At 41.5% G+C, this 8434-nt stretch overlaps 1 non-coding gene across 1 annotated transcript; it reads right to left on the bottom strand.

Moving 5' to 3' along the window:
- Positions 1–5499: 5499 nt before the first annotated feature.
- LOC114816875 lies at positions 5500–5637 on the bottom strand. The gene has a single exon (XR_003764679.1). It is a non-coding gene; the product is annotated as a small nucleolar RNA SNORA7 (small nucleolar RNA).
- Positions 5638–8434: the final 2797 nt, after the last annotated feature.

Raw genomic sequence — 8434 nt, 5'->3', positions numbered from 1 at the left:
TCGCATTTATTGAAAGCTTGTTGTGTGCAAAGCACTGTACTAAGCACTTGTGAGAGTACACTATAACAACAGACACATTCCCTGCCCACAGTAAGCTCACAGTCTAGAGGGTGAGACAAACATTACTATATATATAAATTACAGATATATACAGCTATATACTTATGCGCTGTGGGGATGGAAGGGATGATGATTGAAGGGAGTAAGTCAGGGCAATGCAAAAAGGAGTGGGAGAAGAGGAGAGGAAGGCAGAATCAGGGAAGGCTTATTGGAGGAGATGTCCCTTCAATACGGCTTTTAAGTAGAGAAGAGCAATTATCTGTCTGATATGAGGAGGGAGGTCCTTCCAGGACAGAGGTAGATTGTGGGCGAGAGGTCGGCGGCGAGATAGACAAGAAGTGACCAAATAGCTAGACCAGAAAGTTGCTGATGCATCAGTAAAGTTGGCCTTGGGTTCAAAGATAATACTTAGATACATTAGTTCACATTTGCTCTTATTGTGACTCATCAACCAATTTTTGGTCTTCTTACTTGGATTTATGAGATTATGTTGCACTGTAAACACAAACTGCTTGACATTTCACATCTTCAAGAATTAGTTTAATCTGTAAACTTAAAAATGTCACAGCACAACATTTTTCCAAATCACTATTATTACCTGCTTCTTTTCTGATGAAGTGGCCATTTATCCTATACTTGTTTATAAACTCTGCCAATTTACCAGATAGAAATGTGACGCTCACTTTGATACTACCCAAGATCACTTAAGAGCTTAACAAATACCATGATTATTATTATTATTATTATGGACACTTTCTTTACATTCAATTTCTTGATTCTGTATAAAATATCCTGTATAATCCTCGCATTTACTTATTCATTCATTGATTCATTCAATCATATTTACTGAGCACTGTGTGCAAAGCACTGTATTAAGTGCTAGGGAGACTACAATATAACAATAACCAGACATATTCCGTGCCCACAATAAGTTTACAGTGTAGAAAGGGAGACCGACATTAACATAAATAAATTATAGATAAATTACAGATATGTACATAAGTGCTGTGAGGCTGAGAAGGGGGAAACCAGGTCCCATGCCTGCCAGACCCGCTTTCTTTCCACTAAGCCCTGCTACTTCACATGGGTTTGGGGGCCTGTCTTTTCTATTTAAATATTTGTTTTTTCTTCAGGAGTTCCACGAGCCCAATCTAAAGTTTTCAAATCCAAACCAATTCAGGTCCTGTCATCTTTAGCCCATCCAATTTCTTTGATGCTCCACGTTCACCCAGAGTAACAGACTCAACACTAAAACTCTCCTGATAGACTGAAAACTCTTTGAGTGTTAGACTCTGTCTTTCTCTTGCGTTCTTGATAGCTGAACAGGGCAATGCAGAAAATGATGCAAGGGATACTTTCCGACGATGGAAATGCTGGCCCAGCCCGCCAGAAAAAAACCTCATGGCATGTTCTCTGCCTCTGCCTTAGGTCGCCTTTGGCTGTGAAGTCTGTTTGAGGTGGTTGCTGCCTTATCTCAGTGTTTCTCTGTCTCCTGCTGCTTTGATGCTGTTCCTCCAAGCAGCCTGTAGCCACGGTGGGAAACAGAATCCTGGACTGAAGAAGCCACAGCTCTGTGGCAAAGAGGATCCGAGCCTGGGTTTGGTTCTTCCCCCCTCCACACTTTTTTTTTAATATGATATTTGTGCCAGGCACCAAACTAAGATCTGGAGTACATAGAAGTTCATCAGGTTGGACACAGTCCCTGTCCCACGTGGGGTTTACAGTCTTAATCCCCATTTTAGAGGTAAGGGAAGTGAGGCCCAGGGAAGTGAAGTGATTTGTCCAAGGTCACAGAGCAGAAAGTGAGGGAGCCGGGATTAGAACCCAGGCCCCTCTGATTCCCAGGCTTGTGCTCTATCCAATAGACCATGCTTCTTCCTGCTTCCTGTTTGTTATCTCCACATGAGATGTTGGCCATTCCCGATTCAGGCTTTTGTATTTGTTGAACCCTGATGATGCTCATGATGTATCACATCTACTAGGTTTGGCTCGTCACCCCACCAGAAAATCCATAATTATTTGCAATCCATTTGGACCTCACGGTGCTACATGCACAGCAAATTGACTTGCAAGCAGTGAATGAAACTTAACAGGATGGGGTCATCCTTGGCTGGGGCCCAAAATAATGGGGCCATATTCCCCATGCCCACCAAAATTGTACCTTTCACGAGCCCTCCCTCTGTATCTGTGTATGTGAACACACATGTGTGGAATGAGTGAGCAACAGCTGGGGAAGCAACTGGAAAGTTCTCACCTGGGAGAAGCACAAGTGTCAAAATTAAGAGAAAAACCGCACCATTGAAAAAAGAGAGAAATTCACGGCACAAATATGTTATGGACATTAACAGAAAACCTGAATTAAAAAGGCAATTCATTTTTAAATAAGAGAAAAATCCACACCTAACATAATAATAATAATGGTAACTGTTAAGTGATTACTATGTGCCAAGCACTGTACTAAGTGCTAGATTATGGATTCACGGGTCCTTAGGATTCCCAAAGCATCATTTTTAATATTCCAATGCTCATATCATTAACAAAAAGAACAGTGTTTCCGTTTTATTATACAGCATTAAATAGATACAATCCTACCTTTTGGGTTTATTAATATATGCCCCTTTGGGGCAGGGAATGTGTCTTTGCTTTTGTTGTACCTTCCCAAGCACTTCATAGCAGAAATTTCCTTCAGTAGGTACTCAATCAGTACCATTAACTACCACTACTAAAGCAGAAAACATTTATGTCCACAGCTATATAAAGGACTTAGAAATTAATAGACAAACTTAATCAAGAACTTAAACTACAGTCACTATTCATATTGTAGTGTTAACTTTAGAATGTTCACTGTAAAGGATTCGTATCATGGGATGGTCAGTGAAAAGGATTTTTAAGAGTTTTGTATAAAGGCAGTGTAGAATTGGAAGAAAGCCACTACCTATTGTCTCAGTTGTCAAGAAAAGCTTAAGGGAAGACTTCAACCCCCATAATATTTTCCATGATTCTTCTCTTGACCCTCAAAATTGATTTTAGTATATAAATGATTCTGATTGTGGTGAAAATGAAGAATAATGAAATGAGTAGATCGTGGAATGACAAAAAACAAAAAACTTATGAGAACCATGAGGTAACCCAAAACTGGATTCCAGCCTATTTCTAATTGACTCCACTTCTTCTTTTCAGGCAATTTTGGTTTCATTCTCCTGGGAAACTTTTGAAACTAAGTTTGATGCAAGAAGATAATTGTGGACTATCTGGTAATTGGAAGAGGAGGAGAAGAAGCGGATGCCTCAGAGGAAAAGGGGGTGACATGGTGAATGGGATGTTGTTAAATGGATAGGACAAAAGAAAAATTTCTATCCAAAGAAAGCATTTACAGTTCTAAATATTTCTTAAAACAATTTGCCCAACTGGTTTCTATACTTTTTCTAAGCATTTATGTTTTGCTTCTGTTATAATTTTCCAAAGCTTTATACAGTGTGCTGGCTAAGGAGATGCTCAAAAAATACCATTAATGCTAATAATATTAAACTTTTTTATTTATACATAGGAAGAGAGGTTGGGATGAAGCTGTTCTTTAACTAGTTGTATACCAAACATTTCCTGATAAAATAGTTTGAACAATTCCTAAAGCAGAAATTTGGGTGAGCCAGGCTCTGGAATGATTTTAGTCAGTCAGTCAGTCAATCGTATTTATTGAGTACTTACTATCTGCAGAACATTGTATTAGGTTCTTGGGAGAGTACATGATAGCAATACAACAGACACATTCCCGGCTCACAACGAGTTTACCATCTAGAGGGGGAGACAGACATTAACCTAAATAAATAAAATTACAGATATGTACATACAGGCTGTGGGACCAACCGGAAAGGGGGATGAATAATAAAGGGAGCAAGTGAGGGTGACACAGAAGGGAGTGGAAGAGAAAAGGAGGTCTTGGTCAGGAAAGGTCTATTTTAGGAAATGTGCCTTCAATGAAGCTTTGAAGGAGGAGAGAGTAATTGTCTGTTGGATATGAAGAGGGAGGGTGTTCCAGGCCAGAGACAGGATGTTGGCAAGAGGTCAGTGGTGAGATAGGTGAGATGGAGGTACAATAAGAAGGTTGGCATTAGAGGAGGTAAGTGTGCAGTCTGGGATGTAGTAGGAGAGTAGTAAGGAGATATAAGAGGGCCAAAGTGATTGAGTGCTTTGAAGCCAATGGTTAGGAGTTTCTGTTTGATGTGTTGGTGGATGGACAACCACTGGAGATTCTTGAGGAGTGGGGAAAATTGGCCTAAACATTTTTGTAGAAAAATAATCCAAGCAGTAGAGTGAAGTATCGGCAGGAGTGGGGAGAGACAGGAGGCAGGGAGGTCAGCAAGGAGGCTGATACAGTAATAATAATAATAATATTGGCATTTGTTTAGCACTTACTATGTGCCAAGCACTATTCTAAGCGCTGCAGTAGATACAAGGTAATTAGGTTGTCCCACGTGGGGCTCACAGTCTTCATCCCCATTTTACAGATGAGGTAACTGAGGCACCAAGAAGTTAAGTGACTTGTCCAAAATCACTCAGCTGAAAGGTGGGAGAGCTGGGATTAGAACCCATGACCTCTGACTCCTAAGCCCAGGCTTGGAACAGGATAAAAGTGCTTGTATTAACATGGCAGCAGTTTGTAGGGAGAGGAAAGGGCAGGTTTTAGTGCTGTAGTGAAGGTTGGACCGATAGGATTTAGTGATGGACTGAATATGTGGGTTGAATGGAGAGAGGAATCAAGGATAACGCCAACATTACAGGTTTGTGACATAGGAAGGATGGTGGTGCCACCTGCAGTGATGAGAAAGTCAGGAGGAGGACAGGGTTTTGGTGCGAAGATAAGCAGTTCTGTTTTAGACAGGTTAAGTTTGAGGTGATGGTGGGACATCCAGGTAGAGATTCTAGAAGCTCTTCCACTGTGGGAGGAGGAAGGGCTGGGAGGAGGAGAAAAGAAGGTAAAGGAGAATAAAGGATCCATGTGTCCTGTCCATTCCTGACTCCTGCTTTCTATCTGGTGCTCGGATTCCTCCCGGACACTTGTTCCAGTGTTGGCTTGAGTATGACACTGCAAAGAAAATATAATAATATTCAGAATAGTAATATTGTGCTTCTTTCTCTTTTATTGAAATCACTCATTTTATCTTAGATTAATCCTCTGAGTAACCACATTGCCTTGATAGAGACATTCCCTTATTGACTGTTCCTAGTACATTGTTGTTGTTTTATGCTGTCGAGTCGTGTCCGACCCATAGTGACACCATCTCTCCCAGTATGCCCCATTTCCATCTTCGAGCCTTCTGGTAGAGTTTTCTTGGTAAAAATGCGGAAGCGGTTTACCACTGTCTCCTTCCACGCAGTAAACTTGAGTCTCCTCCCTCGACTCTCTCCCATGCCGCTGCTGCCCAGCACGGGTGAGTTTTGACTTGTAGCAGATTGCCTTCCACTCGCTAGCCACTGGTCAAACTAGGAATAGAATGGATGTGCCTCTGCTTGACTCTCCCTCCCATAGTCGAGACTGGTAGAGTGCTGGAAACTCTCCAGGTGTGACCCTGAGAGGTGTCCTAGTACATACTATCTTCCATATTGATTGCTCCTGAAAATGTGGACTGACTCTGACTTTGCTTCCTACAGTCATCAATGGCTTTTATGTTAATTTGGAACTGGTCTACCAATATCCCTGACACACTTATCAAGTAGTTTCCTTCACATAGATGGCCTGAAATCTCTGTGCTCCTGTCAGGCATCTAAAAGATTAAGGAAATAGCACACTTTAGAATCGTTTGGCCAGCCCACAACCCCACAGTGACCTGAATCTCCAGGCCCATCACTGCAATGTTAATAGCAATAATAATAGTAGTATCTGTTAAGCTTTTACCTTGTGCCAAGCACTACACTAAGCACTGTGATGGATACAAGACAATCAGATCAGACAGAGTCCCTGGCCCATAAGGCACTCACAGTCTAAATGGAAGGGAGAACTGGTAACTAATTCCCATTTTAAAGATGTAGAAACTAAGGTTCAGAGAAGTTAAATGACTTTCCTAAGGTCACACAACAGAAAAGTGCTAGAGCCAGAACTGGAACCCAGTTGGAAACTTTGACTCCAAGGCCCAACTCCCAGGGCCATGTGCTTTCCCAGGCCCATATGCTTTCCACTACAGAAATTGAAAATTAAAATATTTGTGTAACATAATGTATAAAACTTACATTATGTTACACAAATATTTTAATTTTCAATGTGTGTGTGTGCATGTGTATATACACATTTGTGTATGTGTATATATATACATATACGAAACATAATAAAAGCTATTATGTGTAGTAATTAGGGCTTCTATTCTCCCTTGACAATTTTCTGGTTGGAATGAGGCAGAACATTTTTAGGCCCTTCCTACTGACGGATGATCAGTGCCATACTGCAAAGTTGTATTCAGGCACTCAGAATGCTGACAAATACTTCTTGGCAACTAAACAACTATTGTCCTGACCACCTACTTTTATTGGCTTTTGGGAAAAGTCTTTGGAGATTATTTTTTTTCCTCAGTACTGAGATTAGGTTTCTCTGAGGAACTCACTACCGCTGAGACTACTGTTATGCATTATGAGCTATCCCACCCCATCCCTGCAGACCATTCTCTTCCCAATTTCCTTATGGGAAATTAACCCTGGAATCTCATTCATCTCTTTTGTTCGAATTAGAAATTGTCCATCTGTGAAAATCATTGTACAAAATTTATATTTGGTCTGCAGAATTTGAAATGGCCCAAACGCCATATCCCAGGACTACTGCCCTCTCTATTGTCATCCCAGATGTTCCCTACTGCTCCCCACCTCATTAGGATAAAACTATCAATCAAACAATAGTACTTACTGAGTGCTTAATGTGTGCAGATCACTGTACTAAGCGCTTGGAAGAGTACAATGTAAGAGAGTTGTTAGACTCATTACCTACCCACAATGATCTCACAGTCTAGAGGGAAGAGAGGCATTAATATAAATGAACTTTGGATATGTACTTCGGATCAGTGCTGTGGGACTGAAGGAGGGGTGAATAAAGGGAGCAAATCAGGGCGACGCAAAAATGAGTGGGAAAATGAGGGAAGGCATCTTGGAGAAGATGTGACTCTATTAAGGCTTTGAAGGTGAGCCGTGGGGTTAAGGAGAGTTTTTAGGATAGGGGAGACATGTACATGTTTGAAAGCAATGAGAAACAAGTTGTTGGAGAGCAAACAGTTGAAGATGGTGGTCAGGGAGGGGCAAGTGCTTTGATAAAATGTGAAGGGACAGGTCAGATCAATAGGTGTAGGGCGGTGGATTTTGATAGAAGGCTGGAGATCCCTTGAGATACTGCTAAGAAAAATCCCCCTTGACCTCTCAGCTGCCTTCGATACTGCTGACCACCCCCTTCTCCTGGGTGGAGAAGTAAATCCAACCATGGCTTTACTGACACTGTCCTCTCCTGGTTCTACTCCTATTTCTCTGGCCACTCATTCTCAGTCTCTTTTGAAGCATCCTCCTGCCTCCCACCCCCTCACTGTGGATGCCCCTCAGGGTTCAGTTTGGGGTCTCTTTCTATTCTCCATTTACACCCACACCTTTGGTGAACTCATTCACTCACGTGGCTTAAGTTACCACCTCCACCCAATGATACCCAAAATCTACATCTCCAGCCCTGATATCTCTTCTTTTCTGTATTATCACATTTCCACCTACCTTCAAGACATCTCTATTTGGATGTCCTCCCATCACCTCAAACTTAACAATCTAAAACAAAACTTCTAACCTTTCCACTCAAACCCTGTCCTCTCCCTGAATTCCCATCATTGTAGATGGCACCATCATCCTTCCTGTCTCACAAGCTCATAACCTTTGTGTTGTCCTTGACTCCTCTCTCATTCAATTCACATATTCAATCCATCACTAAATCCTGTCGCTTCAATGTTCGCAATATTGTTAAAATCCACACTTTCCTCTTCATCCAAATTGCTGCCATGTTAATCCAATCACTTATCCTAACATGCCTGGATTGCTGCATCAGCATCCTTGCTAACCTCCCAACCTTCTGCCTCTCCCCAATTCAAGTCCATGTGTCACTCTGCTGTCCGGATCATGTTTCTACAAAAATGTTCAGGTCATTTTTTCTCACTCTTCGAGAACCTCCAGTGGTTTCCCATCCACCTCTACATCAAACAAAAACTCCTCATCATTGGCTTTAAAACATTAAATCACCTTGCATTGTCATACCTCACCTCACTATTCTCTAATACCACCCAGGCCGCACACTTTCCTCATTTAATGCTAACCTTCTCAATGTACCTTGATCTCATCTATTTCTACTCCAACCTCTCAACCACAT

The sequence above is a fragment of the Ornithorhynchus anatinus genome, chromosome 1 (assembly GCF_004115215.2).
Source record: "Ornithorhynchus anatinus isolate Pmale09 chromosome 1, mOrnAna1.pri.v4, whole genome shotgun sequence".
NCBI lineage: Eukaryota > Metazoa > Chordata > Mammalia > Monotremata > Ornithorhynchidae > Ornithorhynchus > Ornithorhynchus anatinus.
The sequence above is the reverse complement of the archived record's forward strand: the minus strand, read 5'-3'. Positions and strand labels throughout refer to the sequence as shown.